The sequence below is a fragment of the Onychostoma macrolepis genome, chromosome 14 (assembly GCF_012432095.1).
Source record: "Onychostoma macrolepis isolate SWU-2019 chromosome 14, ASM1243209v1, whole genome shotgun sequence".
Lineage (NCBI taxonomy): Eukaryota > Metazoa > Chordata > Actinopteri > Cypriniformes > Cyprinidae > Onychostoma > Onychostoma macrolepis.
Window position 1 is genome coordinate 16,422,869 of NC_081168.1, and position 10,541 is coordinate 16,433,409.

General features: G+C 37.9%; 1 long non-coding RNA gene and 1 pseudogene across 2 annotated transcripts; both read left to right on the forward strand.

Annotated features, from left to right (window-relative positions):
- Window positions 1-2,337: 2,337 nt before the first annotated feature.
- Window positions 2,338-4,619, forward strand: LOC131553736 (uncharacterized). 2 transcript variants are annotated; one of them, XR_009274251.1, is made up of 5 exons: window positions 2,338-2,397; window positions 2,627-2,680; window positions 2,959-3,030; window positions 3,887-4,022; window positions 4,402-4,619. It is a non-coding gene; the product is annotated as an uncharacterized LOC131553736 (long non-coding RNA). The 2 variants fall into 2 exon arrangements; XR_009274250.1 differs by lacking the exon at window positions 2,338-2,397 and having other exon boundaries at window positions 2,409-2,680.
- A 1,959-nt stretch (window positions 4,620-6,578) lies between these two features.
- Window positions 6,579-10,183, forward strand: LOC131553580 (uncharacterized; annotated as a pseudogene).
- The last annotated feature ends 358 nt before the right edge of the window (window positions 10,184-10,541 follow it).

Below are 10,541 nucleotides of genomic sequence, written 5' to 3' on the forward strand. Positions count from 1 at the left end.
TTTATTTAAATTTTAAGTGTTGCCTTTCTTGGCCAGAGATCATTTGAAAAAGAGACTATAGTCTCAATATGAGAATGCTAACCTGCATTTACAAATGCATAAATAATGTTTTGATATTTGAAACTCAAAACGTTGAAAACTGATGTTTGAAATTATTTTAAAAAATGAAGGTACTTTAAATGTGAAATTAAAACTACCAGTAGGTGGCAGCAATTCACTGTTAATAAGGCAGTCATTGCGATTGAACCAAATCATTTAAATGGTTGATTCATTCAGGAACGAAACGCCTCATGTTGCTCAGAGACCCAAAAATAGTGCTGTGGCTGTGTTTGGAATGATTTTTGTTGGTGAAATGGAGCAAAAGCAGGAAATAAGGTGTCTAAAATGTAAGTCTCTTAATATTAACTTGTTTATTGAACTGTTGCATAAAATCAATATCACATTTGTAATCATGCTGACTTTTGGAGAAAAAACAGCACTCTACCTGTGATAATGTGAAATGATATAAATATAGGTTATACATTTTCTGCCCCATATCTTAAATTATGTGATCATTCTAAATGCATTTTAATAGAATCGTGCTGTGAAAGAAGGCACTCATACGCGCACTAGTTTAACTTATGTTAACTGATTCATTCTCCGACAGCAAGTGTTGCGTTTGGCACAAATATAACTGTTTTCCTGGTAAACCCTAGTGAAAAAAAGTATACTTTATTGTATTTGTAATATATTCCCCGTTTTAATAGTACATTGCAAATATATCTTTAAATATATTAGCATCATGCTTTTGCCTATTTTCATAGTACAACTTTTAACATACTTTAAAATAATTGTAATTTAGTATATTTTCTAAAAATACATATTTTACAAAAATATACTTGAATTGAAAGTTCTGTTTATTTCTTTATAAGTATATTTGCACTTTAATTAAATATATTTTATGAATATTTTTTAACTGTGCGGAAAATGATCATTGTAACAATGCATTGAAAGTATACTTTCAATGTACATTATTAAATAACCTGAAGTTGTAGTATGTTTTAAGTCACATTTTTTGAGTAATTTTTAAGTTTACTACTTCATGCTTGGAATTCACTTCATTACTTGGACATGCATTGCTTTCAGAAAGTAATAAAGCAAATGCATTCTAAAGTGTACAGCCAAGTAAACACTGTCTATATTGCAAGGCCAAAAACTGAAGTTCACTCACTCTGCATTAATATTATATCACTGCATTATTACAAATCATTATACATTTTATGGAGAAATAAAGCTGAAAAACAACAATTAGCATTGATCTCTGTATAAAGCTGTAGAAGTAGTTGCCCAGGAATTAGTTTTTAATCTCTTTCAATATTGTTTGGAAGTGGAATGACATACAGTTTGTCCTTAGACCTAATAATTACACCTTTACATTTGAGTGATTGTGGATAGACAGCAAATATATTATAAGACACTATGTAAATGTTCAGGATATATTTAGCTGAACATCTCTAAGAAAAAAATGCCTACATGCACGCTCTTTAGCTAAAACACAGAATATGTTTGTGGTGGATGCAGAAGATGCCCCATCCTCACACTTGAAAGCCACCAGGGTCATAATTTCACAGAATGTTCCGTCACTTAACTGTACAACAGATTTGTTTCTCTTTTTAAGAGTCATGTTATTACAGGAATGATAAAGAACAGTGCTCACTGAAGAAAAGAAAAAAAAAAAAAAAAAAAGATTTTTGATGCCGTTCACTTTATTTAAACAATTCCTTTTGATTTAACACTATATATCAGGTTTCCCATTCAAACATGACTGCATTGAACAGACTTGAAACAACCTTTTTCTTTTACTCACTTTTTCTTTTCTTGTTTTTGGAGAAAATATGTTTATAGAGTATAGGGCTGTAGGTTATTATAACTACAGTAATTAAAAGCTAATCAAATAAATACATAAACAATAGTAAATACAGCCTATTTATATATTTGCTAATATTTACTATATTTCACTGGAAAAATGATTAATTGCATTTACTATTTTTTTTTTTTTTTTTTTAAAGGAAAGTGGTTGCAATCAATTTATTTTAGCTACATTTAAATAAAAAAATTTAGCTGACTAACTTTCGACATTCATTTAAATGTAGCTAAAATCAATTGTTTGCAACCACTTATCTTAAAAAAATATATATATTTTTTTTTTTCAGTGTACATAAATCTTTCATATTACGCCTACATTAAGCCTTTTTTTAATGTAATAACGTTTACTTGGGCTATAGCAAAATATAGATTTTTAGTGTGTTTCCTAAAAAGATTAAAAAACCACGGCTGTTTTCTAGTCAGTCGTGTGACGTCAGCCCGTCCAATCACAGCTGAGCTGAGCTTCACTCAAAGAGTCACGAAAATAAAAAGGTAAGCACTTTTTAACGTTTCTGATGTATTTTAGTATCTTATTATTTTAACCAGCTAAGCAACGCTAATGCAAAGAGGAACTAACACGCCATTACATCAAAGTTATCAACGGCAAGTGTTAAATATGCAGTGTTTTACACCACAGTTTGTCAGTGGGAAAATAAAACCCATTTTGTTTTGTGATTTCGGACACCGACAAACAAGTCCGGTGATTTGTCTTTTAAACCAGGAAGACGGCTGACATATCTAACCGACACTCGCACCACAGAAACTAAAGCAACAGGTAAGACAAACCCACCCATTCACTATTACAATAGTTGTAAACTTTGTGTTAATCGTTATTTATGATCCGCTTCGTCAGTTTCATCTAGCATATCCATGTGATGCTAATAAGTTTAACGTTACTAATGTAGCCGAAGCCCCGGTAAACAAAGCGGCTCGAGGAGCATTTATGATGGCTGTTTTGCTAACGTTATTTACCATTTCAGACTAATATTTGCTCCTCACGTTTTTTAATTTGAAACTCATTCTTGCATATGTTTTTGAAATCAATATTTTCAGAGCAAAGGCAGTGTGGAGTGCTGGGATGTCAAAGTCAGCAAGATGGCTGCAATACCACGGGCCTAAAGTTAAGTAAGTACAATTCACATTGATCTAATTAATGGGTTTTAGTGTTATGCGAGATGTAAACCATCACTTTCTGAAATATATATATATATATATATATATATATATATATATATTTTTTTTTTTTTTTTAAGTGTATTTCTTCATTTTGGATGAATTGCTATTTTTGCAAATGTAGCAGCACAAATGTGTCTTCTGAAGCAGTACAGTATTTTAGACTGAAATTTAAATCATTGATCAACTACCAGACAAATACTGGTTCTTACACCACATGAAGGACATCATGATATCCAAGGATGTTAGATGTAATGTAGTGTGCCACCATTTTTGATTCAGACTGTATTGGTAGAATGAATAACATATTAAATTTCAGTTTGCCTTTGATTCAGAGTCATTATGCTTCACAAGAATACGAGTTGGGTCTTGAAAGTTCTAGTTCTAGTAGGCGGTCTTAATATGGATTACAAAAAAGGTATTTTGTGTTATATTTCCACTTGCACTTATCTTAAAGTTGCTTTGGGTTTGTATAAAGGTGTGTTGATTGATTAATTTATATTTATTTGGATGTTTTATTAATGAAATACCCAATTCAAGCTCAAGGACATTCAGCTGATACACGCCTGAAACTTTTTCCCAATTAAATTCAGTTGACCGACAGCTCTGGAAGACATGTTGTGAAAATCACTAGCAAGTTTTTGAAAAATACTACAGGGTTTTAAATGGGCACACACCCTACTGAATAAACACTACTCTGATCCTTCACACCTTTATTTTCAATTATGAAAATTTTAATGTCTTTCCACAAAAAAATTTAATTTTATGATTTGTGACATAACTAACAATTTTTTTTTAATGCATTTAGAAAAAGGAGCCTGACCAGGTGCAGAAGGCAGCAGTCCCTATCATTGCTGTTGAGGAGGAAGAGAATGTCATGAGGGAACCCACTGGATGTTTTGATTGTCTTTGAAGACGAAGTGGTGATGTCAACCAAGTCTAGGGTCAGTGCACTGCTGCTGTTTTTGCGCTTTATGCCCTTATTTACAGTACACTAACTTCTCAAAGCAGCTTTACAGAAAATGCTTGTGTCTACATTGCAATTTAGCCTGATCTGTACTATAAATACTATACTTTTCAACTTGAATAGTGACTTATAGTGATGCTACATGGGTGTACTTACTTCTGTTGTATACTGTATGTTTGACTAATAAACTGGAAGCAATATTGATGTGACATACTGATACAGTTCCTCACTGCTAATCATGATGTTCATTCTATTAAGTAGTTTGGGTTTAATACCGGATATTTACAGTCTGATGTAGTAAAAAGAAAGTTGTATGAACATGCCCTCTGACCTTACCTCTTTTACTTTTTTAACAGATGCTGTTCTTGCGGAGTTTCCACACACAAGTACATCTGATGTGTGAGCGGCCATCAGGCGCAAATGTAACACCGCAATTCTTTATAGAATTGCAATATTTTTTGGACATGTATAATTTTAAATTGTTTTGTGGTGTTTTTGTTTTGTTTTATTGCATTTATTTTACATGTTCGAAATAAAGTCTCAAAAAAAATCTAATTCAGCAAAAAAGTGAAGTTTGTGTGTTGCTGCTGTTACAAAATGTTTTTTTTTTTTTTTTTTGTTTGTTTCTTTCAGCGTTCTTTTTATTTAAAAACATGGTGCATTTTATGTTTTGCAATGCTAATACCATTTGAGATTTAAATAAACACTGTTTGAATCGTTAATAATGTGTCTCTCTGTCATTGAAGTTATGTATTTATTTTAATGACCTTAAAAAGTGGATTCTGCATTGGGGAAAAATTAGCATATTTTTACTCAAAAATAACATTTATAGTATATTGCTTGTGTGTTTCAAAAAAACTCATAATTAATTTGTAATGTACTCGTAATACAAAAAAAAGTACACTTTAATATCACTAATCAAGCATGTAAATAGGCATGTACTTAAAGTATACTAAGTATATTTGAAGTTGTTCCAATTTAGCATCAAAAAGTACACTAAATAAATTTTAAGTTATACTTTACTATAATTGAATTACAACTAAAATAGACTGAAATAGTTATTCCAAAATAGCACACTTCAAGTTAACTAATTATTAACACACTTGAAGTATACTGACAATTAGTCTGGCTGCAAGTATACTTAGTATACTTTTTTTTTTCACTAAGGAAGGTAGTAAGCGCAGCACCAGACTTTGAACTTGCAGCGCTCATGTTTATTTCATGAAATCGTAGCCTTTTGAAGTTTAATCGTCACATTCAGCCATATCGCAATTCTGGTCTTTCCGTCCCCAAATTTAAGACCTCTTGAAATCATAATTAAGACTTTCTTGTACAATTTAAGACTTTTTAAGACCCCACGGAAACCCTGATATTTGAAGCATCGTTTTAATGTGCTTCAAGTACATTTCAATTGTATTTCAGCTCATTAGAAATGCATTAGCATTACACTACTATATTATAAAGCTGCTTTTTTCAGTAAATACACGTAGACACTTTGATATCTAGAAAACTCTAATGTATTATATAATTGTGTACATTACAAATATTCATAAAGTACATTAAAAAAAAGTACAGCAGCATATATACCTTGGTGAAAAAAAAATTTAAATGTATTAAAAATGCATTTCAGTCTCTTTTCATTTTTTTTTTTTTTTTACTACGAACATACTCAAGTACATTATAATACATTATACAAAAAAAACATAATAAATGAAAAAAAAGACTAAATGCTATGGCAGAGCTATCAGTTTGTAGAACATTTCAGATTTCCACTATACTTTTTAGGAATATATTAAAAGTATGCTTGTGTTTAGCATATTCCTTAAGTGTAACTAGCATATATTTATTACCAAAGTATTTCTAGTATACGTTTTAGAAATACATTACAAGTATGCTTGTGTTTAGCATATTTCTTAGAAGTATAACTAGGAAAGCCAGAGATGATAAAATAGATAGTGAATGCAGCACAAAATGTTTTGGATAAATGCATACTGTAAATGCAAATGAAAATAATCACCGCAATGCACTTTTGAGGAAAATCTACCTACAAATGTCTTAAATACAGTGGTTTTGCATATTAAGCCTGAATAAAGCATTTTAAGATTGAAAAAAATAAAATCGCACTTTTCAGCTTTATGGTCTGTTCTTGACATGATTGGCAGCACAATATTGAGCCAGATTGAGTTTTTTTGTGCCTGCTGAGAATTAGTTTAATGCGTCTATAGCAGAGTGACAGTCTGAGCTCTTAACTGATCTCAATGAACATCCATCGAGTATGACGTGCACAGTGGGGTATTACAAGGCACAATATAAGCATATATTTAATACAAAAGTGCTTCTAGTATACTTTTTAGAAATATATTAAAATGCAATTCATATATTTATTTCATATGTATATTTCTAATGCACTTCAAATAAGCATGTTGGGAATACAAATGTATTATAAACATACTACTTGAATTTCAAGTATATTTTTTAATACATTTAATACTACGTCTTTTCCATGAAATGTTTGGCACAGGAGATGGCAGCACAGCGCACAGGATCAATGCCTGGTGAGAAGCAGGAGGAGCCCGGCCCGGAAGTACCCCACAAAGCCCTGAGCCTCCAAGTGCCCATCAGTCCAACTCCAAGCAGAGTAGCCCAGCAACACCAAATTAAGTGGCCTCCAGCAAAGCAGCATAAGCTGTGGCAACAGTTTGATGAGGATACATCTAGAATCATCAGTGCAACAGCTAAGGGAAGCATAGAAGGACGACTCCAGAACCTGACTTCCATCATCACAAGCTTTGCGACTGAGAGGTTTGGTGTCAGGGAGCCAAAGTCCAGAAAGCCTACCTACACCAAGAATTGCAGGGTAGATAAGATCCAGCAATTTCGGAAAGAGCTGCGGATGCTGACAAAGCAGTTCAAGACAGCAGCTGAAGAGGAGAAGCCACCTCTCGCTGAACTTCGATATACCATCAGGAAGAAGCTCATGACCCTGCGAAGGGCTGAATGACACAGGAGACGCAGGATTGAGAGAGCTAGGTGGCGAACATCCTAGGTGGCGAGCCCGCAGACTGCTCTCCTAGATGAACCAGCACCCATAGTGGAGTTTAACATCTCAGAACCCATCTGGAAGGAAGCTCAAGAGGTGGTGACAGCAGCCAGAGCCAGTTCTACTCCAGGGCCCAGTCAAGTACCCTATCAGGTGTACAAGTGCTGCCAAGGGATGCGCCAAATCCTTTGGAAGTTACTCAGAGTGGTTTGGTGTAGAGGGACCATTGCAGAACAGTGGAGGCAGGCAGAGGGAGTCTGGATGCCCAACGAGGAAAATTCAGCTAAGCTGGAGCAGTTTCGATCTATCTCACTCCTAAACATGGAGAGTAAGATCTTCTAAGCATTCTAGCCAGAAGGATGACAGACTTCCTACTGAAGAACAAGTACATCGATACATCAGTACAGAAGGGTGGTATTCCTGGAGTGCCAGGGTGTCTGGAACATACGGGAGTGGTCACACAATTGATCAGGGAGGCACGAGAGGTCAATGAGCTGGTGAATGCCCCATGAGCTGGTGAAGACCACCCTAGACAGACACCACATACCCTGTAAAATCAAGAACCTCATCCTGGATTACTATGGGAACTTCGGGCTGAGGGTTACATCAGGGAGTATAACATCGATCTGGCACTGGCTTGAGAAAGGGATCATAACTGGCTGTACAATCTCTGTGATCCTTTTCGCCCTCGCCATGAACATGTTGGTGAAGGCTGCTGAGGTGGAGTGCAGAGGCCCCCTGTCTAAGTCTGGAACCCGGCAGCCCCCCATTAGAGCCTTCATGGACGATCTGACAGTCACCACTACATCAGTGCCTGGGTGCAGGTGGATCCTTCAGGGCCTGGTAAAGCTCATTTCTTGGGCTAGAATGAGCTTTAGATTAGAAATCTTTATTGTCCACACATGTGAAAATTCATCTTCGGCCCCACAAAAACATATACCGCAAACACACTTGACTTCACAGTCCAATACAACAGACACACAGAACATACAAGAACGTCCTGCCCCAAGAATCAAGGACACATGAAACACAAGATAAGTATATAGAAATTAGGCCAATAACACTAAAACCTCAAATAGATAATAAATAACTCAATAATATTAACAAACAATTTAAACCAACAAAATTTAGGTCAATGGTCCTGAAGAGAGGGAAAGTGGTGGATATGTTTCGCTTCACAGTGGATGGCGTATTAATACCATCTATCACTGAGAAACCTGTTACTAGCCTAGGCAAGGTTTTTGACTGTGGCCTTCGAGATACAGAGTTAGTCCAAATAATCACCATGAGGCTCGAAGCTTGGTTGTCGGCAGTGGACAAATCTGGCCTACCTGGCAGGTTCAAGGCATGGTTATACCAGCATGGTATCTTGCCCCGTATTCTTTGGCCTTTGTTGGTATACGAGGTGACAATGTCAACAGTAGAGTCTCTGGAGAGGAAAATCAACTGCTACCTCCGAAGATGGCTGGGTCTGCCATGAAGCCTTACTAGTGCAGCTCCAACTTCCCATCAGCAGTCTGGAGGAGGAGTTCAAGGTCTCTCGTATAAGAGAGGCAATGGTTTACCGAGACTCCAGAGTGGCGTCAGCTGGCATTGAGGTGCGGACGGGCAGGAAGTGGAGAGTGGAAGAGGGGCTGGAGATGGCAGAGTGCCGACTGAGATACAGAGTGCTTGTGGGAACGGTGGCAGGGGGGCGAGCAGGGCTGGGATTCACCCCACAGCCTCGGTACATCGAGGCATACGGCAAGGACAGGCGCCATCTAGTCCTGCAGGAGGTCCGTGCAGTCGTAGAGGAGGTGAGGACCAGCAAGATGGTAAGCCTGCATCAGCAGGGGGCATGGACGAGGTGGGAAGGAGCGATGGAGAAGAAACTGACCCGGAATGACATCTGGAAGGCAGAGCCACAGCGCATTAAGTTCATGATTCAAGCTGTGTATGATGTGCTCCCCAGCCCGGTTAACCTGTATGTCTGGGGCAAGAGTGACGTTCAAACTTGTCCTTGCTGTCCCAGGAGAGGGACCCTGGAGCACATTCTGAGTAGCTGCCCGTCAGCCCTTGGAGAGGATCGCTATCTCTGGTGACATGACCAGGTCCTGAAGTCTGTGGCAGAGGCCATTTCAAGCGCAGTGGCCAATAATAAACATGTCCGCAGCCAGAGGAGAATTGCTTTTGTAAAGGCTGGAGAGCAACCACGATCAGAGATAACATCAGTAACCAGCTTGCTCTTATCAGCACCAGACTGGGAACTGCGGGTTGACTTGGGTAAGCAGCTCAAGTTCCCAGATTTTGTAACATCGACCCATTTAAGACCAGACGTGGTGCTGACATCTGCTTCATCTAAGCAGGTTTTCTTGCTGGAACTGACCGTATTGAAGAGGCCAATGATCATAAGCGGCTTAAGTATCAGGAGCTCATAGAGAAGTGCCGGAGGAGTGGTTGGAGGGCTCACTGTGAACCCACTGATGTGGGGTGCAGAGGCTTCGCTGCCCGCTCCTTGTGCAAGAGCTAAACCCTGCTCGGCATCACAGGAGCTGTAAAGAGGAGAGCTATTAGGTCTACCACAGAAGCCGCAGAAAGAGCCTCGAGGTGGATTTGAATGAAAAGGTCCGAGGAGTGGGTTAGCGCTGCTGGGACATAAGTTTGGGCCTGATCAACCCCAGCTGGGTTGCCCAAGGGAGGGTGTCTGATGTTGAAAGACCCGAAACACCCAATGATCTCAGGAAACATCACTGATGATTGTGTCCCAGCGCATCTACGGCTGTATCTACACAATATATATATATATATATATATTGTGATGAGCGTCCCGACCATTCATCAGCGTTGCCCTGGAGACGGACGCGGAACACCTGCACCTGCTCATCATGGCTGGATCGGCCACACCTGAGGCTCGTTTGCCCGCGGCCAGATAAGCCGTGCGAGGCTGGGTAATGGAGAGACTGGCTTCCTCCATGCAGGGAACTAACGTGTTGACTCTTCTTGATTTCAGAGGCCAGCGAGTGACGATCCAGCTCTGCCACGATCACAACCCCGACTCACCGCACCCAGGAAATCACACACGGAGAGCACCGCACCCTCTCAACAAGCAACTCTTCACTTTGCACCCTTTTCTTTGTGAATAAATCCACCCTCCGGGGTATTTATTTGAGCTCTCATTGTCGCGTGATTCTTCCACCCCGTCACAATATATATACAGTGAGGAAAATAAGTATTTGAACACCCTGCTATTTTGCAAGTTCTCCCACTTAGAAATCATGGAGGGGTTTGAAATTGTCATCGTAGGTGCATGTCCACTGTGAGAGACATAATCCAAAAAAAAATCCAGAAATCACAATGTATGATTTTTTAACTATTTATTTGTATGATACAGCTGAAAATAAGTATTTGAACACCTGAGAAAATCAATGTTAATATTTGGTACAGTAGCCTTTGTTTGCAATTACAGAGGTCAAACGT